At 39.5% G+C, this 24,254-nt stretch overlaps 1 long non-coding RNA gene across 2 annotated transcripts in view; it reads left to right on the top strand.

Moving 5' to 3' along the window:
* The first annotated feature begins 504 nt into the window (after positions 1-504).
* Positions 505-24,254, top strand: part of LOC108408445 (uncharacterized) — a 37,125-nt gene continuing 13,375 nt past the window's right edge. Inside the window, exons 1-2 of one of the 2 annotated variants that reach the window (XR_005058614.2) lie at positions 505-681; positions 15,424-15,569. This is a non-coding gene — a long non-coding RNA (uncharacterized lncRNA). The remainder of the gene's footprint in view (positions 682-15,423; positions 15,570-24,254) is intronic. The other variant, XR_012127387.1, reaches the window with a different exon arrangement.

Here is a 24,254-nt window from a genome sequence, read left to right on the forward strand (position 1 = left end):
TCAGTATGGTACTGCTGAAATTAATTTGGGGGCATCTATAATGATGAACCACTACATCCATGTAAAAAAAAACAACAAATTTTGTTGTTAACTTAAAACGTTATCATAGAAATGTATTTTTAAAATGTATTCACATAGAAAAATGGTCATGAGTACAAGTGCAGCCTGCAAAGATCATAAATGGCATGGATCCATTTTTGTTTACATAGGTCTTCATCTGTGGGTCTCAAAGGATAAAAATAAAAATGATCTTTCTGTTCTCATGTACAGCTTTCGTTTAAGCATATTAAGAGGCTGCGCTTTCTGTCTAGAGGTCATCAATATCCCTGTAGGATGGCAATGCCTCTTCCCCTTTTCTGCCTAGACTTTCAGAAACATCTCTTGGGCCACACCCTTTCCCTCCACCTTCCTGGTCTCTGCGATGTTCAAGCTGCAGTTCAAACTTCTGTCAGGAGGTGGCACCAAAGTATCTCTACTTTTCAAATTTCTCTACGAAGACGTTTATTCAACCATCAAAATATACAGTACCCTCCCTTAAAGCCCAGCCTTTGTACCCACGTACAAAATGATTCTAATTCTGTCTGAAAAAATCTCACAGGTATAAAAGAAGACTGAAAACATACTCCAGAGCCTGCATACGATGAAACACCAGGTGACAGTAGCGCGCCTTGGCAGTTGGAGGTAGGTGGGCTAAGGGCGGTGTCAGGGCAGGTGGGAGGTGGCTGAGAGAGGATGGAGCATAGGAGCGGGGTGAGGACAGCTGTGTCCCGTGTTCTGACAGGGGATGACAGAAAGGGGATGGCAGATGGTGTGGGCAGCCTGTTCAGGTGAATGCCCTGCTTTCTTGGGGGGAACTCTAAGTTGTGGACACATCAGCCTGCACTGATGAGTGAAGAGATAAATCAATAAACGCGATGTAGATTGGTGTCAACAGTGGACCGAACTGGTTTAATATACATTAATTTTCCTAGCAGAATTGGTATCATAGTAAACAAATAATTTCATAACATTTGTTATTCTTTGCAAAATGTACTCCTTTTCCTTAAAAGAGAAAAACGGAGATGGATGCCATCCGTTGGCCAGATCGAGCATTGCAGTTCTGAGAGTCTCAGTAAGAGGCAGAAGGAAGGGATGCAGGCTGTGATCTTGACTTAGTGGTATTAGCCAGTATTTTCTGGAACTTTGCGTTTATTGTGAGAAATCCGTCTGTGTTCATTTTTCGGGTTGTCTAAATCTGATTGGATGTTCAGCCCTGCTCTAAACTGGAGAGAAAACTGCTCTTGTGAGTGTGTGAGTGTTTGGGGTGATAGAGCTAGAGGAGACAGACACCCACACATACACACTCACACAGATACATTGTCGATTCAGTTTTTTAAAAAATTTTGGTATCAATCTACAATTACATGAGCAACATTATGGTTACTAGACTCCCCCCATCATCAAGTCCCCACCACATACCCCATTACAGTCACTGTCCATCAGTGTAGTAAGATGCTATAGAATCACTACTCGTCTTCTCTGTGTTGTACAGCCCTCCCTGTGCCTCCCCCTACATTATGTCTGCTAATTGTAATACCCCTTTTTACTCCTTGTCCCTCCCTTCCCACCCATCCTCCCCAGTCTCTTTCCCTTTGGTAACTGTTAGTACATTCTTGGGTTCTGTGAGTCGGTTTTATAATCTATTTTGTTTTCCCATAAAATTGAATACAACAAATGCATTTCCAAAGTAATGAATACGTGTTCACATTACCTCCACCAGTCTGTTCACAAGAATTTTCTGTATTCAAATTTTTATGAGAATGCATTCTTCCTGAATACACCATCTCAAATAATACACAAAAGTATATTCATAAATTGAAATTATCCTTCCTCTCTCACTGGTCAACCTCCACCCCCTGACCGAGAGGGGCCTGTTGTCATAGAATGGTGCTTCCTCTCCAGATGTGTCCGTGTAGGTGAGGCATACATGAACATAGACACCTGCACACATGCATGGTTTATTCCAAAAGAGGAATCACATTATTTATCTTTTACATTTTGTCTTTTCCAATTAATATGAATTCTTAGGATTTATATTTGCATCTTATAAGTCCTTGTGTTGCTTTGTATGCAATATATAGCATGTTGATTAGCCATATATATTTTATAAGAATTAGCTATTCAGATTACTTCCCATCCTATTTGTTAAGTGCACTTCACAAATCATGGACACTAACCCATTATATAAATTGAGTTTGCAAGGGTTCTTTGTCTGATTTTCAAACGATTTTTTTTCATTTAGAATATGTTTTTAAATTCCAAAAGTATTGTTTCTTTTTTTGTTTTTTGAGAGGGCATCTCTCATATTTATTGATCATATGGTTGTTAACAACAATAAAATTCCGTATAGGGGAGTCAATGCTCAATGAACAATCATTAATCCACCCCAAGCCTAATTTTCATCAGTCTCCAATCTTCTGAAGCATAATGAACAAGTTCTTATATGGAGAACAAATTCTTACATAGTGAATAAGTTACATGGTGAACAGTACAAGGGCAGTCATCACAGAAACTTTCGATTTTGATCACACATTATGAACTATAAACAATCAGTTCAAATATGAATATTTGTTTGATTTTTATACTTGATTTATATGTGCATACCACATTTCTCACTTTATTATTATTATTTTTAATAAAATGCTGCAGTGGTAGGTAGATGCAAGATACAGGTAGAAAACATAGTTTAGTGTTGTAACAGAGCAAATGTAGATGATCAGGTGTGTGCCTGTAGACTATGTGTTAATCCAATGTTAATCCAAGCTATACATGGGCAATAAAACATCCACGGATGCAGAAGATTTCTCTCAGAAAAGGGGGGGTGAGGTTCTAAGCCTCACCTCTGTTGATCCCCAATTTCTCACCTGATGGCCCCCCTGCGACTGTGCCTGTCTTAGGTTGTTCCTCCCTTGAGGAATCTTACCTGTCTCTGGCTAACCAGTCATCTTCCGGGAACATACAGGGAAATGTAAAGTTGGTAAGTGAGAGAGAAGCTATATTGTTTGAAAAGGTTAGCTGTTTACTTCTTTGCATATTTATGTCCTGTGGTTTCTATGCCCAGCATTTGTCTTGAGGTATCTTTACCACTTGGAGGAAGTATGATACTCGGTAAATTCGATATGAGGCACGAATTCTATTTAAGGGTTGTAATTAGGAAGGAAGAAGAAAAGCTATAGAAGTAGCAGGCGGAAGAAAATATGGGAAGATTGATTATTTCTTTGACATATCTTCTTGTAGAGTAACTTCAGCATGTATAGGTTTTAACCTACTATTTAAATTACACACACACATTAACATAATAGGAGTACAGTTACATAACCAAAGCAGACCTATAATTACCAGCCATCTCCAGTGAAACCAAGAAAACCAGTTAGGCACCTTAGGCATTTGTGAAAACTTATCTATGATATGGTGGATATTGTCCAACTGAACTTGAGCAGTCTGAGAGAAATCAGACAAATTAAAACAACCCATTCCTGGGGACTGTTCACATCCCATATGTTCTTTTAACAGTAGATAGTCTGCAGTTGTAAGATTTTGGAGTGCTACAACTTGCACTTCTCCTAATTCTTGGTTGAGTTCCAACAGTATAGATCCAGTCAAATTGTTGTTTTACTGTATGCACAGGCCAGCTTAGATATCTCCTTCTTCATTCCCATGGCAAGTTCAGGAACCGGTGGGATGAATGCAGCTACAGCTGTAGCAGTGCCTGGATCGTTGTTGAGGTTTTTTGATGATCATCTTCTGGTATGAGTCTTCCAGAGAGGGCTGATGTTGGAAGTTCTTCTTCATATTGTTTCTTAGTTCATTTTCTGGGTAGCCAAATTAGGCTTTTATCCTCTGTATAAACACAAACAGACCCTTTGCCTACACTTTGATATGCCCTTTATACCATTGTGTAGAACTCATTGGAGGTCACCACACAGGAACTGCTTTTTTTTTTTTAAGAGAAAAGAGTATTATCAGAAAAATGTACCTCCATAGCCGATCATCTGACACCCTTTAAGTGATCAAAATTAAGGATATTTAAAGCATGCATTAATAATTGATTTACAGTTAGTTTTATCCTGTCAGGGAGTAATCCCCCTTTCTTTCTTTCTTTCTTTCTTTTTTTTTTTTTCTTTTTTTTTTTTTTTCTTTCTTTTTTTTTCTTTCTTTTTTTCTTTCTTTCTTCCATTCTTTCTTTCTCTCTCTCTCTCTCTTTCTCTCTCTTTCTTTTCTTTCTTTCTTTCTTTCTTTCTTTTCTTTCTTTCTTTCTTTCTTCCTCCCCTTCTTCCTTTTTTTCTTCCTTTCTTTCTTTCTTTCTTCCTTTCTTTCCTTTCTTTCCTTTCTTTCTTCTTTCTTTCTTTCTTTCTTTTTTTTTTTGTTATCATTAATCTACACTTACATGACCAATATTATGTTTACTAGGCTCTCCCCTATACCAGGTCCCCCCTATAAACCCCTTTACAGTCACTGTCCATCAGCATAGCAAAATGTTGTAGAATCACTACTTGTCTTCTCTGTGTTTACACCCCTCCCCTTTCTCCCTCCCCCCCATGCATGCTAATCTTAATACCCCCCTTCTTCTTGCCCCCTATCCCTCCCTACCCAGCCATCCTCCCCAGTCCCTTTCCCTTTGGTACCTGTTAGTCCATTCTTGGGTTCTGTGATTCTGCTGCTGTTTTGTTCCTTCAGTTTTTCCTTTGTTCTTATACTCCATAGATGAGTGAAATCATTTGGTATTTCTCTTTCTCTGCTTGGCTTATTTCACTGAGCATAATACCCTCCAGCTCCATCCATGTTGCTGCAAATGGTAGGATTTTCCCTCTTCTTATGGCTGAGTAGTATTCCATTGTGTATATGTGCCACATCTTCTTTATCCATTCATCTATCGATGGACATTTAGGTTGCTTCCAATTCTTGGCTATTGTAAATAGTGCTGCGATAAACATAGGGGTGCATCTGTCTTTCTCAAACTTGATTGCTGCGTTCTTAGGGTAAATTCCTAGAAGTGGAATTCCTGGGTCAAATGGTAAGTCTGTTTTGAGCATTTTGATGAACCTCCATACTGCTTTCCACAATGGTTGAACTAATTTTCAGAGTATAAGTCTTTCACTTCTTTGGTTAGGTTTATTCCTAGGTATTTTATTCTTTTTGATGCAATTGTGAATGGAGTTGTTTTCCTGATTTCTCTTTCTGTTGGTTCAGTTAGTGTATAGGAAAGCCACAGATTTCTGTGTGTGAATTTTGTATCCTGCAACTTTGCTGTATTCCAATATCAGTTCTAGAAGTTTTGGGGTGGAGTCTTTAGGGTTTTTTATGTACAGTATCATGTCATCTGCAAATAGTGACAGTATAACTTCTTCTTTACCAATCTGGAATCCTTGTATTTTTTTGTTTTGTCTGATTGCCATGGCTAGGACCTCCAGTACTATCTTAAATAACAGTGGGGAGAGTGGGCATCCCTGTCTTGTTACAGATCTCAGAGGAAAAGCTTTCAGCTTCTCGCTGTTCAATATAATATATAATGTTGGCTGTGGGTTTATCATAAATGGCCTTTATTATGTTGAGGTACTTGCCCTCTATTCCCATTTTGCTGAGAGTTTTTATCATGAATGAATGTTGAACTTTGTCAAATGCTTTTTCAGCATCTATGGAGATGATCATGTGGTTGTTTCTTTTTTAAAAAATTTTTTTATTGAGGTATGATTGATATACACTCTTTTTTATTTATTTATTTTTTCAATTTTTATTTTGGTGTCATTAATCTACAATTACATGAAGAACATTATGTTTACGAGGCTACCCCCTTCACCAAGTACCCTCCACATACCCCTTCACAGTCACTGTCCATCTGCGTAGTGCGATGCTATAAAATCTCTACTTCTCTTCTCTGTGTTGCGCAGCCCTCCCTGTGCCCCCAACGCACTATACATGCTAATCGTAATGCCCTCTTTCTTTTTCCCCGCCCTTATACATCCCTTCCCACCCACCCTCCCCAGTCCCTTGCCCTTTGGTAACTGTTAGTCCATTCTTGGGTTCTGTGATTCTGCTGCTGTTTTGTTCCTTCAGTTTTCCTTTGTTCTTATACTCCACATATGAGTGAAATCATTTGGTACTTGTCTTTCTCTGCCTGACTTATTTCACTGAGCATAATACCCTCTAGCTCCATCCATGTTGTTGCAAATGGTAGGATCTGTTTTTTTCTTATGGCTGAGTAATATTCCATTCTGTATATGTACCACATCTTCTTTATCCATTCATCTACTGAGGGACATTTAGGTTGCTTTCATGTCTTGGCTATTGTAAATAGTACACTAATAAACATAGGGGTGCATCTGTCTTTTTCAAACTGGAGTGCTGCATTCTTAGGGTAAATTCCTAGAAGTGGAATTCCTGGGTTAAATGGTATTTCTATTTTGAGCATTTTGAGGAACCTCCATACTGCTTTCCACAATGGTTGAACTAATTTACATTCCCACCAGCAGTGTAGGAGGGTTCCCTTTTCTCCAGAACCTCTCCAACATTTGCTGTTGTTTGTCTTTTTGATGATGGCGATCCTTACTGGTGTGAGGTGATATTTCATTGTGGTTTTAATTTGCATTTCTCTGATGATTGGCTATGTGGAGTACCTTTTCATGTGCCTGTTGGCCATCTGAAATTCTTCTTTAGAGAACTGTCTATTCAGCTCCTCTGCCCATTTTTAATTGGATTATTTGCTTTTTGTTTGTTAAGGTGTGTGAGTTCTTTATATATTTTGGATGTCAATCATTTATCAGATCTGTCATTTATGAATATGTTCTCCCATTCTTTAGGATACCTTTTTGTTCTATTGATGGTGTCCTTTGCTGTACCGAAGTTTTTAGCTTGATATAGTCCCACTTGTTCATTTTTGCCTTTGTTTCTCTTGCCTGGGGAGATATGTTCATGAAGAAGTCACTCACGTTTATGTCGATGAGATTTTTGCCTATGTTTTTTTCTAAGAGTTTTATGGTTTCATGACTTACATTCACGTCTTTGATCCATTTGGAGTTTACTTTTGTGTATGGGGTTAGACAGTGATCCAGTTTCATTCTCTTACATGTAGCTGTCCAGTTTTCCAGCAACATCTGTTGAAGAGATGGTCATTTCCCCATTGTATGTCCATGGCTCCTTTATCGTATATTAATTGGCCATTTATGTTTGGGTTAATGTCTGGAGTCTCTAATCTGTTCCACTGGTCTGTGGCTCTGTTCTTGTGCCAGTATCAAATTGTCTTGATTACTGTGGCTTTGTAGTAGAGCTTGAAGTTGGGGAGCGAGATCCCCCACCACTTTATTTTTCCTTTTCATGATTGCTTTGGCTATTTGGGGTCTTTGGTGGTTCCATATGAATTTTTGAACTATTTGTTCCAGTTCATTGAAGAATGCTGTTGGTAATTTGATAGGGATTGCATCGAATCTGTATATTGCTTTGGGTGGGATGGCCATTTTGGTGATATTAATTCTTCCTAGCCAGGAGCATGGGATGAGTTTCCATTTGTTAGTGACCTCTTTAATTTCTCTTAAGAGTGTCTCATAGTTTTCAGGGTATAGGTCTTTCACTTCTTGGTTAAGTTTATTCCTAGGTATTTTATTCTTTTTGATGCTATTGTGAATGGAATTGTTTTCCTGATTTCTCTTTTTATTAGTTCATTGTTAGTGTATAGGAAAGCTACAGATTTCTGTGTGTTAATTTTGTATCTTGGAACTTTGCTGAATTCCGATATTAGTTCTAGTAGTTTTGGGGTGGAATCTTTAGGGTTTTTTATGTACAGTATCATGTCATCTGCAAATGGTGACAGTATAAATTCCTCTTTACCAATCTGGATTCCTTGTATTTCTTTGTTTTGTCTGATTGCCGTGGCTAGGACCTCCAGTACTATGTTGAATAACAGTGGGGAGGGTGGGCATCCTTGTCTCATTCCCGATCTCAGAGGAAAAGCTTTCAGCCTCTCGCTGTTGAGTATGATGTTAGCTGTGGGTTTACCATAGAATGAGTTTGGGAGTATTCCCTCCTCTTCTATTTTTTGGAAAACTTTAAGGTGAATGGGTATTATGTCTTCTCTATATGTCTGATAAAATTCTGAGGTAAATCCATCTAGACCAGGGGTTTTTTTCTTTTGTAGTTTTTTGATTACTAATTCAATTTCGTTGCTGGTAATTGATCTGTTTAGATTTTCTGTTCCTTTCTGGGTCAGTCTTAGAAGGTTGTATTTTCTAGGAAGTTGTCCATTTCTCCTAGGTTTTCCAGCTTGTTAGCATATAGGTTTTCATAGTATTCTCTAATAATTCTTTGTATTTCTGTGGGGTCCGTCATGATTTTTCCTTTCTTGTTTCTGATTCTGTTGATGTGTGTTGACTGTCTTTTTCTCTTAATAAGTCTGGCTAAAGGCTAATCTACTTTGTTTATTTTCTCGAAGAACCAGCTCTTGGTTTCATTAATTTTTTCTATTGTTTTATTCTTTTCAATTTTATTTATTTCTTCTCTGATCTTTATTATGTCCCTCCATCTGCTGACCTTAGGCCTCATTTGTTCTTCTTTTTCCAATTTCCATAATTGTGACATTAGACTATTCATTTGGGATTGTTCTTCTTTCTTTAAATATGCCTGGATTACTATATACTTTCCTCTTAAGACTGCTTTTGCTGCATCCCACAGAAGTTGGGGCTTTGTGTTGTTGTTGTCATTTGTTTCCATATATTGCTGGATTTCCATTTTAATTTGGTCATTCATCCATTGATTATTTAGGATCATGTTGTTAAGCCTCCATGTGTTTGTGAGCCTTTTTGTTTTCTTTGTACAATTTATTTCTAGTTTTATACCTTTGTGGTCTCAAAAGTTGGTTGGTAGGATTTCAATCTTTTGGAATTTACTGAGGCTCTTTATGTGGCCTAGTATATGGTCTATCCTGGAGAATGTTCCATGTGCACTTGAGAAGAATGTGTATGCTGTTGCTTTTGGATGTAGAGTTCTATAGATGTGTATTAGGTCCATCTGTTCTAGTGTGTTGTTCAGCGCCTCTGTGTCCTTACTTATTTTCTGTCTGGTAGATCCGTCCTTTGGAGTGAGTGGTGTGTTGAAGTCTCCTAAAATGAATGTATTGCATTCTATTTCCTCCTTTAGTTCTGTTAGTATTTGTTTCACATATATTGGTGCTCCTGTATTGGGTGCATATATGTTTATAATGGTTATATCCTCTTGTTGGACTGAGCCCTTTATCATTATGTAATGTCCTTCTTTATCTCTTGTTACTTTCTTTATTTTGAAGTCTATTTTGTCTGATACTAGTATTGCAACACCTGTTTTTTTCTCGCTGTTGTTTGCATGAAATATGTTTTTCCATCCCTTGACTTTTAATCTGTCCATGTCTTTGAGTTTGAGGTAAGTTTCTTGTAAGCAGCATATAGATGGGTCTTGCTTTTTTATCCATTCTATTATTCTATGTGTTTTGATTTGGTGCATTCAGACCATTTACATTTAGGGTGATTATTGAGTGATATGTACTTATTGCCATTTCAGGCTTTAGATTTGTGGTTACCAAAGGTTCAAGGTTAGCTTGTTTACTACCTTACTGTCTAACTAAACTCCCTTATTGAGCTATTATAAACACAGTCTGATAATTATTTCTCTCCCTTCTTATTCCTCCTCCTCCATTCTTCATATGTTGGGTGCTTTGTTCTGTGTTCTTTTTAGGAGTGCTCCCATCTAGAGCAGGCCCTCTAAGATAACCTGTAGAGGTGGTTTGTGGGAGGCAAATTCCCTCAACTTTTGCTTGTCTGGGAATTGTTTAATCCCTCCTTCATATATAAATCATAATCGTGCTGGATACAGTATCCTTGGTTCAAGGCCCTTCTGTTTCATTGCATTATATATATCATACCATTCTCTTTTGGCCTGTAAAGTTTCTGTTGAGAAGTCTGATGATAGCCTGATGAGTTTTCCTTTGTAGGTGACCTTTTTTCTCTCTCTGGTTGCCTTTAATACTCTGTTCTTGTCCTTGATATTTGCCATTTTAGTTATTATGTGTCTTGGTGTTGTCCTCTTCGGGTCCTGTCTCTTGGGAGTTCTGTGTGCCTCCGTAGTCTGAGCAACTATTTCCTCCCCCAGTTTGGGGAAGTTCTCAGCAATTATTTCTTCAAAGCCACTTTCTATCCCTTTTCCTCTCTCTTCTTCTTCTGGTACCCCTATAATGCGGATATTGTTCCTTTTGGATTGGTCACACAGTTCCCTTAATATTGTTTCATTCCTGGAGATCCTTTTATCTCTCTCTGTGTCAGCTTCTATGTGTTCCTGTTCTCTGGTTTCTATTCCATCAATGACCTCTTGCATCTTATCCATTCTGCTTATAAATCCTTCCAGAGTTTGTTTCAATTCTGTAATCTCCCTCTGGATGTCTGTAATCTCCCTCCAGACTTCATCTCTTAGCTCTTCCATATTTCTCTTCAGCTCTGTCAGCATGTTTATGATTTTTATTTTGAATTCTTTTTCAGGGAGACTGGTTAGGTCTGTCTCTGCAGATCCTCTCTCAGGTGTTGTCTGGCCTATCTTGGACTGGACTAAATTTTTTTGCCTTTTCATGGTGATAGCCATGGTTGTAAGCAGGTTGCGGGTATGTCAGCTGGGAGAAGAAAGTCCTTTCCTGCTTGCTGGGTTCCTTGCCCTTTTCTGCTGCCTGTGTCGGTTACCCGCACTCCTGGAGCAGCCACCGGGTTAGTCCCCTAAGCTGCTGTGTGCAGCGTCTCCATCAGAGCAGCATGGAGCCCTGCGGGGAGGGGCAGGCATGCCAGGTGCCCTCCTTCATGATAGCGGCACTTCTGCTGGGCAGCTGTGTGTCAGCGGCGGCCTTTGGGTCTGACCCTGGTGGCTGTGTATTGGACTGGGATTCCAAGCAGATGCTGGGAGCACGTCTGCTCCCTCTGGCTCCGCTTCAGTTGTGTGCAGGGCTGTCTTGTGTGGGCCTCTACTGGGCTCCTCTGGCTCCACTGCCGCCGGTGCATGCGAACCATACCTGGGCTGTTTGGTCACCGCCACTTTGGGCTTGCACAAGGCTTTCCTGGTCTCCTCTGGCACCATTGGTGCATGCAATCTGCTCCAGGTCCCTTCTGGTGCAGCTACCCCCAGCACGTGCTACCACTCTTCCACTACTTGGCCGGTGTGTCAGGGTCTGTGCCAGTTGGAGGAATGACTGGCAGGCTGCTTTGCACCATGAGGAGCTTCAGAGCTGTGCTGCCTTCCCGGGGTTTAGGGCACCTAAGTTTCCCCAGGATTCCCTGCTGCTGGCTAAGTGTGCCAGGATGACTTTGTGCAGCTATGGGGTCCCTGTCTCTTTAAGACTTGCAGAAAGCACTTGCTTTTCTTTTGTCTTGGGGGTGCCAGTTGCGGGGACCTGCCCACAGGTTTTGCTTTTCCGTTTCTCTAATATCCAGCACCCCATGCACCTTGTGTCTGCGCTCCAGGTGTGGATTTCTAGAGCTGGTTGTTTAGCAGTCCTGGGCTTTCACTCCCTCCCTGTTCTGACTCCTTTCTTCCTGCTGGGTTCTGGGGTGGGGGAGCGTTTTGGTCCCTCCTGGCCGCGGCTTGTATCTTACCCCCTTCATGTGATGTTGAGTTCTCACAGATGTAGAAGTATCCTGGCTGTTGTACTGCATCCATTGGTGTCTCTTTTAGGAGTAGTTGTATTTATTGTATTTTAATAAATATATATGTTTTGGGGAGGAGATTTCCTCTGAACTACTCATGCCGCCATCTTCCCATGATTGATATACACTCTTATGAAGGTTTCTCATGGAAAAACAATGTGGTTACCAAATTTACTTATATTATGAAGTCCCCACCCATACCCCAATGTAGTCACTGTCCATCAGTGCAGCAAGATGCTGCAGATTCACTATGTGCCTTCTCTGTACTACACTGTTCTCCCTGTGATCCCCCACACCATGTGTACTAAACATAATACCCCTCAGTCCCCTTCTCCCTCCCTCCCCACCCACCCTCCCACACCTCTCCCCTTTGGTAACCACCAGTTCATTCTTGGAGTCTTTGAGTCTGCTGCCATTTTGTTCCTTCAGTTTTGCTTCATTGTTATATACTCCATAAATGAGGGAAATCATTTGGCATTTGTCTTTCTCTATCTGGCTTATTTCACTGAGCATAATGTCCTCCAGCTCCATCCATGTTGTTGCAAATGGTAGGATTTGTTTCTTTCTTATGGCTGAATAGTACTCCATTGCATATATGTACCACATCTTCTTTATCCATTCATCTACAGGTGGACACTTAGGTTGTGGGAAGCCTTTCTTGAATGCACTTTTCATCCCATTAAGCTTGTTACCTTTGCTACACACTGCATCCTTCATCACTCCTTTTGTAGCCTTTATCAAACTTGTTACAATTTTCTTTTTATTGGTCTGTTTTCCCTGTTAGACTGTGAGCTGTTTATTGAACAGAACCTATGTCATTCATTTTTTTATCAGGTTCCTTCCTGGCTCAATGCTGACAGTCACCTCTCACCATTCATTCAATGTATGCATGTAACAAGGCTGTCAATTTAATTTTTTCTATGGTTCCAATTATTGAAAATTATTTTCCAAATTCAGCCATAATGTGCCTCCCTCTGTCTTCTATTCAGCTGAGGATATACATATAAAGCTAGGTGCTATTAATTTACTTGTCTGAATACTGACTTTGGTAATTTGCCTTAGATCTTATGTGATTGTATGTCTGGATGAGCACACTAGTCTTTTAAACCAAGAATTTAATAAAACTCCAACATTGTTTTAGCATGTACTATCTTAAACCAGGTTTTCAGAAATGTTTTTGTGTTATCTTCCATAGCCAAGTTTTAATATTTTTGTGTTATTTTCCATGCAGTGTTTAATATTTATACTATTAAATTTCATCTTACTAGATTCAGCATGCAATTCCTCCCTCCCCACCCAGCCTCCCAAACCCCTCTCCTTTGGTAACCACTAGTTCCTTCTTGAAGTCTCTGAGTGTGCTGCCATTTTGTTCCTTCAGTTTTGCTTAATTGTTATACTCCACAAATGAGTGAAATCATTTAGCATTTGTCTTTCTCTGCCTGGCTTATTTCACAGAGCATAATGTCCTCCAACTCCATCCATGTTGTTGCAAATGGTAGGATTTGTTTGTTATGGCTGAATAGTATTCCATTGTGTATATGTACCACATCTTCTTTATCCATTCATCTACTTACGGACACTTAGGTTGCTTCCATATCTGGGCTATTGTAAAAGGTGCTGCATTAAACATAGGGGTGCATATGTCTTTTTTAATTTGAGAAGTTGTATGCTTTGAGTAAATTCCAAGGAGTGGGATTCCCGGGTCAAATGCTATTTCTATTTTTAGTTTTTTGAGGAACCTCCATAATGCTTTCCACGATGGTTGAACTACCTTACATTCCCACCAGCAGTATAGGAGGGTTCCCGTTTCTCTGCATCCTTGCCAACATTTGTTGTTCTTAGTTTTTTCAATGCTGGCCATCCTTACTGGTGTGAGATGATATCTCATTGTGGTTTTAATTTGCATTTCCCTGATGATTAGTGATGTGGAGCATCTTTTCATGTGTCTATTGGCCATCTGAATTTCTTCTTTGGAGAACCGTCTCTTCATATTCTCTGCCCATTTGTTAATCAGGTTATTTGCTTTTTGGGTGTTGAGGCGTGTGAGTTCTTTATATATTTTCCATGTTAACCCCTTGTCAGATATGTCATTTACAAATATATTCTCCCATACTGTAGGATGTTTTCTTGTTCTGTTGATGTTGTTCTTTGCCGTACAGAAACTTTTTAGTTTGGTGTAGTCCCATGAGTTTATTTTTGCTTTTGTTTCCCTTTCTCGAGGAGATGCATTCAGGAAGAAGTTGCTCATGCTTATATTCAGGAGATGTTTGCCTATGTTGTCTTCTAAGAGTTTTATGGTTTCATGACTTACATTCAAGACTTTGATCCATTTTGAGTTTACTTTTGTGTATGGGATTAAACAATAATCCTTGCATGTAGCTGTCCAGTTTTGCCAACACCAGCTGTTGAAGATGCTGTCATTTCCACATTGTATGTCCATGGCTCCTTTATCACATATTAATTGACCATATATGTTTGGGTTAATGTCTGGAGTCTCTATTCTGTTCCACTGGTCTGTGGCTCTGTTCTTGTGCCAGTACCAATTTGTCTTGATTACTGTGGCTTTGTAGTAGGGCTTGAAGTTGGGAAGCAAGATCCCCCCTGCTTTATTCTTCCTTCTCAGGATTACTTTGTCTATTCGGGGTCTTTTGTGGTTCCATATGAATTTTAGAACTATTCGTTCCAGTTCATTGAAGAATGCTGTTGGTATTTTGATAGGAATTGCATTGAACCTATAGATTGCTTTAGGCAGGATGGCCATTTTGACAATATTAATTTTTCTTACCTATGAGCATGGGGTGTGTTTCCATTTATTGGTATCTTTAATTTCTCTCATGGGTGTCTTGTAGTTTTCAGAGTATAGGTCTTTCACTTCATTGGTTAGGTTTATTCCTAGGTATTTTATTCTTTTTGATGCAATTCTGAATGGAACTGTTTTCCTGATTTCCCTCTCTGCTAGTTCATTGTTAGTGTATAGGAATGCCACAGATTTCTGTGTATTAATTTTGTATCCTGCAACTTTGCTGAATTCAGATATTAGATACAGTAGTTTTGGAGTGGAGTCTTTAAGGTTTTTTATGTACAATATCATGTCATCTGCAAACAGGGACAGTTTAACTTCTTCCTTTCCAATCTGGATGCCATTTATTTCTTTGTGTTGTCTGATTGCCATGTCGAGGACTTCCAGTACTATGTTGAATAGAAGTTCCCTTATCTTGTTCCCAATCTTAAAGGTATAGCTTTCAGCTTCTTGCTATTAAGCATAATGTTGACTGTGGATTTGTCATATGTGGTCTTTACTATGTTGAGGACCTTGCCCTCTATATCCATTTTGTTGAGAGTTTTTATCATGAATGGATGTTGAATCTTGTCAAATGCTTTTTCAGCATCTACGGAGATGATCCTGTGTTTTTTGTCCTTCTTTTTGTTGATGTGGTGGATGATGTTGATGGATTTTTGAATTTTGTACCATCCTTGCATCCCTGGAATAAATTCTACTTGATCATGATGAATGGTCTTTTTGATGTATTTTTGCAAAATTGTTTCTTTTATTTGCTTAAACTCTCCTAAAGTCATCAGACTGGTCAGTATAGTGGGTATAATAATGGATATGTATATGTATACACACCCATAATAATGGATATAATAATGGATAGCTTGAATACTGCTAGGACTGAACAAATGAAATCTAAAGTACATTTGTTTAAAGTATCTCCATGCATATCACCTTCTTTTCCTCCAGATCACCTGTCCCAAGGGCAACAACTGAGCTTCTGCCTTAGCCCCACCCACCTTTCAAGGATCAGCCAACTGATGTGGTGAGACACCCAGGCCTCTTGGGACAAGGGGTGAGACTTTGTCACCTTCATTACCTAGAGGGATTATTGAGTGAGTACCTATGGGGCCACAGTTGTGGGGGAGTGTGATCCCACCATTTTTCCAGCACTGGAAAACCACCATCTTCTAATAGAGAGGCTACTTTGTGTCCTCTGGGGAGGGTGAGGGATGGAACCTCATGCCCATCCTGCCACTTATCTAGAGAGGTGACTCAGGCTCTGTGAGCCACAGTTTGGTCCTCTGTGAAGTGAGACTCCTGATACCTTATACCTTGGTCACAGAGCTGTCCTCAGGGGTAAATGAGAAAACCAGCCCAGAGTATACAGCATTTAGTGGTATTTCAATGGCCCTTTAAATGTTGAAACACAGTAGTAGGAACTGGCTGAGCCTCAGGTCTATCACCAGCACTGTCTTCCTACCTGGCACATACCAGCCTCTCAGTGTGTGGTCATGAATAAATGGAGGTGACTACTGGACTTAGTCTCTGGGTGGGCAACCACATCCTCATGCACGGGCCTGCAAGAAAGTGGGGTTTGAGCACCTTTGACCCATGGCTGCTGAATACCATCTTCTCCAGAGTCAAAGGGCAGTATCTTCATGGGTCCTCAACTGTTCACTCCTGTAAATCCAGAGCCAGATCCCTGAGGGGAGTCCAAACATACCTTGCTCCCCATTGTGGGTAATGAATTGGGGTATATCTGCACTGAAAGCTTTTGGGAAACAACTCTAAGGAATCTGACATATATACCCAAAAAATAGGTATCTCACTGGTCTCTCATTGTAGGGTGGGTAACTTAGTAGGTGAGAATTTCATTATGGCAGGAGAGAGATGGTTTACAATGGCTCTTTGAAGTCCATCCTGAAGAAAGCTCCCTTTTGCTGAAAATCACTGATTTCAACTGTATGAAATAGGAACCTGATCATGAACATGCATTCACAGAGTCACAGTCAATATAATCCTGGGGTAGGAGTGTTGGCTTTGGAGTCTGAGAAACTGGAGTTTGAACCTAGGCACCATTAGTTGATGGTTGCATGATATTTAGCAAGACCTCTTTTGTCCCAAGCCTCCATATCAGCATTTCTGAAGTGGGATGAGAATGGTACTTACATCATATTCCTGTAGTGAAAATTGGGTGAGATAATATTTGGAAAACACTCAGTACAGTACCTGATACTACATAAGTGATTGGTAAATACTCACTTTTTAAATCAGTATTGTTATTATTAGACTTCCCAACCATGAATAGGGAGCATAATATGGGTGGATTTACTGTACTGTACATATATGTGCAGTGTTTCCCATCTGATATAAAGTCAAAAGATGGGGCTGGATGAAGTGCAAACTGTTCTCTAAAAAGTAGAGTTATATCCTTTCCCCATACCTTGTGATTTATATTGCAAAAGAGAAAAAAGATGTACACTACATAAGCAAAATATCTGCAATTATTTTTCAATGATGATAGATTGTTGATTTATATCTTCATCTGAGTACTTTAGTCTGTTTTAAACATTTATAAACATTAGTGTGGATTATATTTATGATCAGAAATATAACCCCTAAAAACTTTTATTGTAATTAGATATTCCAAACATACAAAAATGAACTGCATTCCCCCTAGCCAGATTAAGAAATGAACTTTACCAGTATATCTGCATAGGTTTACCTAGGTGTCATTGTTTAACTTGCAGTTCTCTCCACACATTTTGTTTTTGAGATGCATTTACATTCTAATCGCTGTACCTCTAGTTCATTCACTTTCACTGGTACATTGTAATCTACTGTGTGACTGTATTTATCTAGAATAATCTTTTCCTGGACATTTGGATTGTTTTCAAATCTATGCTATTACAAAGAGTAGTCCAAAGGCATTTTGTGTGTAGGTCTTCTTGTGCACATCTGCCAAGCATTCTGCATGTATATTTGTGGATTTTTTTGAGGTGTTCTCAGATGGGTATAATTTATTGGACATGACCAAATTACTCTGTGAAGTCAATGTACATCAAAATCCAACCAGTTGTGTATGGGAGTTCCCATTGCTTTACATTGTCCATCTAAAGATGAAGCTAAGTGCCTGGTTCCAGATACAGGTGTTCGAGTCAAGCACATGGGGATTATGATAGCAGCTCTCTCTCTTAGCAGTTGTGTGACCCTGGAACGTATACTTAATCTCTCTGAGCCTCACTCTTAAAATCTGTAAAGGAAATCCACGATGCCAAAAAGAGTGTCTAAAAGATATAGACCTGCCACAAATATATGTTTCCTTCCCATTTCATCTTTTTTTCTTCTTTAAGAGAGATTCTATTTTAACCTCAATATAATTAGTGTATCTTAGGATTTGAGAATGTTAAAAATGAAAGGAGAACAAACACACTCATGTACATTATTTAAGATATTCAGGAACATTTCTGTGATAAAGAGTGCTGTAGAATGAGTTATCTAATGGAGTTGTATTCTTTCCCTATTGTGTATTCTTACGGCCCTCCCTTGTCAAAGATTAGTTGACCACATGTGAGTGGGTTTATTTCTGGGCTCTCTAGTCTGTTCCATTGGTCTATATGTGGGCTTTTAATGCCACTACCATGCTGTTTTAATTACTATAGCTTTGTAATATCATTTTACATCAAGAAGTATGATGCCTACAGCTTTGTTCTTCATTCTCGAGATTGCTTTGGCTATTTGGAGTCTTTCGTAGTTCCACATGCATTTTAAGATTGTTTTTTGTCTATTTCTGTAAAAAGAGCCATTGTAATTTTAATAGAGATTATATTCTATCTGTGGCTGGCCTTGGGTAGTAGGCAGCATATTGCTGGATTTTTTTAATCCATTCAACTCTTCTGTGTCTTTTGATTGGATAATTTATTCAATTTATATCTAAAGTAATTATTGATAGGGTAAGACTTACTATTGCCATTTTGTTAATTATTTTCTGTTTTAGAAATCCTTTATTCCTAGCTTTCTCTTTTTTCTACCTTTGTGACTTGATGATTTCCTGTGACAGTAGGTTTATTTTATGTTATCTACTATAGGTTTTTACCTTGTGGTTACCATGAAGCTTACATAAAGTATTTTATAACATTCTATTTTTAGCTGATAATAACTCAATTTTAATATTATACAGAAACTTTATACTTTTATTTCTCCCCTTCATTTTTTAAGCTATTGATGCCCCAACTTACATTTTTAAAGTACTGTTTATCCAAAAACACATAATTCTTATAGCTGTTTTTAATATGTTTGTTTGTTAACTTTTAAACCTCTTATAAGTGATTTATATACCACCACTACAATATCAGAGAATCTTACTTTGACTACATATTTACCTTTACTGGTGAGTTTTACATGTTGATATGTTTTTACAATGTTAGTATCTTCATTTCAGCTGGAAGAGTGACCTATAGTATTTCTTTAAAGGCAGGTCTATTGGTGATGAACTCCCTCAGGTTTTGTTTGTTTAGTAAAGTGTACCTCTCTTTCACTTATGAAGGACAGCTTTGTCAAGTGTGGTATCCCTGATTGACAGGAATTTTTTTATTTAAAATTTAAATGTATCATCCAACATGCCTCTGGCCTGCAAAATTGCTGCTAAGAAATCCACTAATAATGTTTTTGGAGCTCCCTTTTATGTGATGAGTCACTTTTCTCCTGCTTTTTTAAAAATTCTGTCGTTGACTTTTGAAAATTTAATTATAATGTGTCTTGGTATAGCTTTTTTGAGGTTCAACCCATTTTGGTCTTTTAGGCCTCATGAATTTGGATATCTATTTCTCTCCCAAAATTTGAGACATTTCCACCTAGTATTTCTTTAAAAAAATGTTCTGTCCCTTTCTCTCTTCTCCCACCAGGATTCCTATAAAGTATATATTATTTTTCTTGATGGTTTCCCATAAGTCCCATAGGCTTTTTTTCACTCTTTCTCATTCTTTATTTTCTTTTAGCTCTTCTAACTGGATAATTTCAAATCATCTGTCTGAGTTCACTGATTCTTCTGTTTTGTCAAGTCTGCTATTGAAACTCTTTATTGAGTTCTTCAGTTCAGTCATTGTATCCTTCAACTCTAAGATTTTGTTTGTGATGGTTTCCATGTCTTGCTGAACTTCTCATTTTGTTCATGTACTGTTTTCCTACTTTTGTTTAGTCATCTGTATGTTCATACTGAACTACTTTAAAAGGATTATTCTAAATTATTTGTCAGACAGTTCAGAGATCTCCATTTCTTTAGAGTCGATGGTTGGAGTTTTACTAGTTTCCTTTGGTGGTGTCATGTTTACCCGATTCTTCATGTCCCTTGATTCTTGCAATGTATCTTTGCATTTGAGTGAATGGTTTCCTCTTACAGACTTTAAAGGTTTGCTTCAGTAAGGATAGACCATCAGTCAGCTCAACTTGGGGTACTGGATGGGTCAGCTAGTAGCATCCATGGGCAAATATGACTTGCTGTTGGGGTCTCTAGTTGGGTGAGGCACTGCCTGTGCTCTGAGGTTGGAAGAGTGCTTCTGCCTAGACTCTGTGGTTGGGTGGGCCTGCTGGCTGGGTTCTGTGTACAGTAGGGTTGCTTGGTAGGCTGTCTGGTCAAGTGGAGCTGCTAGGCGTGCTCTGTGGCCAAGTGGGGTCATTAGCTGGGCTATGCAATTACCTCTGATTGGTTAGGGTTGAGCATGATGTCACTGGCTGGACTGCATGATTGGGCAGGGCTATTGGGGTTAGGCTCTACAATCCCTTCTGGTTGGACAGGGCCTCAGACTGTGCTCTGAAGTTGGGAGTGTGCACAGGCTAAGCTTTGTAATTGGGTAGGCTGTCAGCTGTGCTTTTTTGTTGGGTAAGATCCTTGGCTGGGCTTTCTTGTCTGGCAGGGCCTCCAGCTGTACTGCACAGTTGGATGGTGCTGGGAGCTGGGCTCTGTGGTCAGGCTGGGTTGCTTTTCAGCCTCCCTGGTTAAGTGGGACCACAGGCTGTGCCCTGCAATTTGGCTGGGCCATTGGCTGGCCTTTCTGCCTGAGCAAGGCCACAGGCTTATTCAGCAATTGGGCAAAGCCCAGGCTGGGCTCCACTGCTGGGTAGAATTGTAGGCTGAACTCCATGTCTGGGCAGTACTGTAGGCTGGGCTTCCAGGCTGTCCAGGATCACTGTTTAGCCTCCCTAGTTATGCAGGGCTAAAGTCTATGTCCAACAGTTGTGCAGGGTGCTGATTAACTTGGTTCTTTGCCTTAGTGGGGCTATAGGATGGCCTGGGTTCTCTGATCAGGCTTCCTGGTGAGATAGGACTGAAGGCTATGCTCAGCAATTGGGTGGGGATTAGAAATTGTTTTCCTGGCTGGGTGGGCCTTAAGATGTACTCTGTGGCTTCCAGACATCTTCAGCCAAGCTTCCTGGTGAGGCAGGACTGGAGCCATGCTCTACAGTTAGACAGGGCTTCAAAATTGCTTCTTCCATAGAAGGCCATAGAATGTGCTCTGTGGCTACTGGGCATGTATGTCTAGGCTTCCTTATGGAGCAGGACTGGAGGTTATGCTCAGCAGTTGGGTGTGGTTTTGAACTTACTTCTCTGCTCAGGCAGGGATGTAGAATGTGCTGCACAGCTGGTACAGCTCATTGGCTGAGAACCCAAATTAGGCAGAACTGCCAACCAAGCTTCCTGGCCAGATAGGACCACAAGCTTAGTTCTGCTGATGAGCTGAACTGCTTGGTTGGGATCTCTGCTCATGCACAGCTTTAAGCAGGAAAGGCAATCCACCAAGATCAAAATGCTGGTTGCTGTTATCCCTGACTCACTTCTCCACTTCTATCTAATCCTCAGTTGAGCCCTACAGATTCCCCCAATGATCCCCATGAGTGAGACCCAAGGGTTCTCCTGGGAAGCATCCTACAATCCTGAGTGGCTGGATGTACATTTTGGACTCTCTTTTTTCCCACCAGATAAACAGTAGGTCCAGAGGGGTCCCTTAGGTGGGATGCTGTGCTGGTCTGGAAGAGGGGCAATGTAGGCAAAGTGAAGTCACTCCTCTTACCCTTCTAGTACGGTCCTTCTCAGTCTCTGTAGTCCAGGGGGTTGTTTCAATCTCATGCCTTGGTTCTTGGATTTTCACAATGGTGTCTTATATATGGATAGTTGCTAGTTGGTTTTGCAAGGGGGACTGAAGTTGGGAACAACATACATTGCCGTTTTGATAACATTATTCTACTTCTTTACATTTTTTAAGACTCTAGATTTATTGAACATGCAGACATTATTATTTTCAAAGAGGAAAAAAAGGCACGGAACTTTAATTTTTAAAAAGCCATGAAACAGACTACAAAAAGCAACCCCAATTCTGTCTGAAAATGCCTTCAGTTGCATTTGGTGATGACTCTCAAATCTGCATTTTCTTACTTTATTCTTTCCTTTATGCTTTCCCTCCTTCTTCCTGCCTTTACCTCTCTTTTACTCCCCCACTGTAATAATTGTTTATTGGATGAGTGTTGTGTGCCAATCCAAACCCATCTCTCTATCCAAGTTCTCTCTTCTGACCTTCAGTCCTAGAACCATCTGCCAGTTAGACATATCAATGTGGGTCAAGATTATACTAACGCATAGCCATATATGAAATCACACATGCACACACATACACACACACTATTTTCCCCGCAAATCCCTGAAACTTGAAAGATGACTATGCAAGAATGAGTTACGACAAAGAGGAAGGAGAAAAGGCAGGTTTAAATAAAACAGAAAATTTGGGTTAGAGTTTCTGTTGTTTCTTAAGAGTGGATCAACTTTAGAAAATGCGCCTGACCTCTGTGAATTAATCTAAATAAAGGGATGCTATATATACCAAAGGAGTGTGTTTAGGAGTGAATGAGAAATCTTCTATAATGAGCCCAAACAGCACTGAGCACAGAGAGGGAAATACTCGATATATGCTAGTTTCCTTCTTATTCCTTACATTCCCTTCAATAAAAAGAAATACCTGTGACTTACCATAAATATTGTAACTATCACAGTGAAACATTTGGAAATGTTTCAGTAAGGAAATGTACAACTCTATGGCATGTGGGCTTCAATACCATATCTTTGTCATTGAAGGAGACAAGTGATGAGTCAGTGGAAAGGAAGAAGTTCATTGCACCACTTCCACATAAGCAAGTAGAGTGTTGTCTGGGTAACCCTTTCACTTTTTTCATGTACCTCTTTGTTCTATCTATCTTATTTTAATTTTCTAAGTTAATTGTGGAGAAGAATATGTGCTTAATCCTCAGAAAAACAAAGTTTATAGTAGGAGAAGGCATTAGAACCTTGGAGTGTTAGTGACCTGGGTTCCTGTGCCTGACACCCCAGAAATACAGCACCTTGGGTTCTTCACTTCTCTGCTGTACTCATTTGTGGTACAGAGTGGAAAAAAATGCCCCTTTGGAATATTATGGCATGATGTGAAAGAATGAGGGAATGAGCCCACTACTACCCAAATAACTTCAGCAGTCACAATGCAGACATTAAAGATTTAGGCATTAAAGGCACCATTATAGGTATACAAACATGGCATCTGTATTTGTTTTTTTTTAATGAAAAGTCCAGTGGGACTCTGGGGAGATAAAAAGCCATACAGGCAAAAATAGCCACTTACGAAGGCTTTTTATTGAACTAAGATCACTCCCCTTTACTGTCTGCATCTTTATTTCTGTGATCTCATTTTTATTTGCTAATGCTCTTATAAACTTATGGGAATATGACTTATATTCTCTTGCTGACAGAGAAAAGGAGTCCAAGAAGTTAACTACCTTGGAACATGAGAACTTTTTCCTTGAAAATACAGTATGTCTTTTGGTATTAGAAAGACAACTACATCCCATGGGCATATAGGCTTTCTTCAAGGAACCCTGAAAAATATGGATGGGCTAATGGATGTATACACACATACATTCTCTGTCTCTCTGTCTTTCTCTTTCTCACACACACACACACACACACAAACACAATCTTTCAACATCTTTACCTTCTGTATTAACTGATATAAAGAAGGAATACAAGTAGGCATACTTTCTGCCTTTTGAGGGCCTTTACACAATTTACAGCATGGAAGCTTGAGTTCTGGGGTAATCTGAGGAAAATCTCATTTACAAATCTGTTAGTTGAGATTATGTTATTCAATGATTTGCTCTCTCCCCACAGATTAAATAATTTTTATTCATGCTTTGAAAGGCAGTAAAATTTCAAACCATTGAACACAAGACACAAAGTATGCAACTCCTCTCTCAAGGCTTCAGGACTTGGACAATATTATCAATGTGGAGATTTCTCTCCCTGAAAATTATTTAAATTAAATTCTGCTTGGAGAAGATTAAATGACTTTAACTGTTTTTTTCCTTTCTCAGTTCATTCAAATGAGAGACATGACAAGGGCTACTTTGGAAGACATGTTTTTCTGGAGTATTCCATGGGGTTTTGAGGAGTAAAGCACAGACTGATATGCTTACCTCCTCTCATGTTCCCCCTTCCTCAATTGCCCAACTATAGTCTTCAAGCCTGGCTGCTCTGTTAGCCCAGAACAGCTGTGAACCTCTGGCCTCCACCTACAAAAGGGCACACATTTCAATGGATTTCCCTCCTCCCCCTTTTTGTTCCTTGGCACAGTTTTCTTCCTTCCTTGTAGCGATAAGCTCTTGGGGCTTCTGAAACTTGCCATCTTGCCCCAGGGCTTCTTAAACAAGGGTGCAGATCAGAATCAATGGTACACATTACAAACCATTCTTGGAATCCTCAT

Source organism: Manis javanica, chromosome X (assembly GCF_040802235.1).
Source record: "Manis javanica isolate MJ-LG chromosome X, MJ_LKY, whole genome shotgun sequence".
In the NCBI taxonomy this organism is placed as follows: domain Eukaryota; kingdom Metazoa; phylum Chordata; class Mammalia; order Pholidota; family Manidae; genus Manis; species Manis javanica.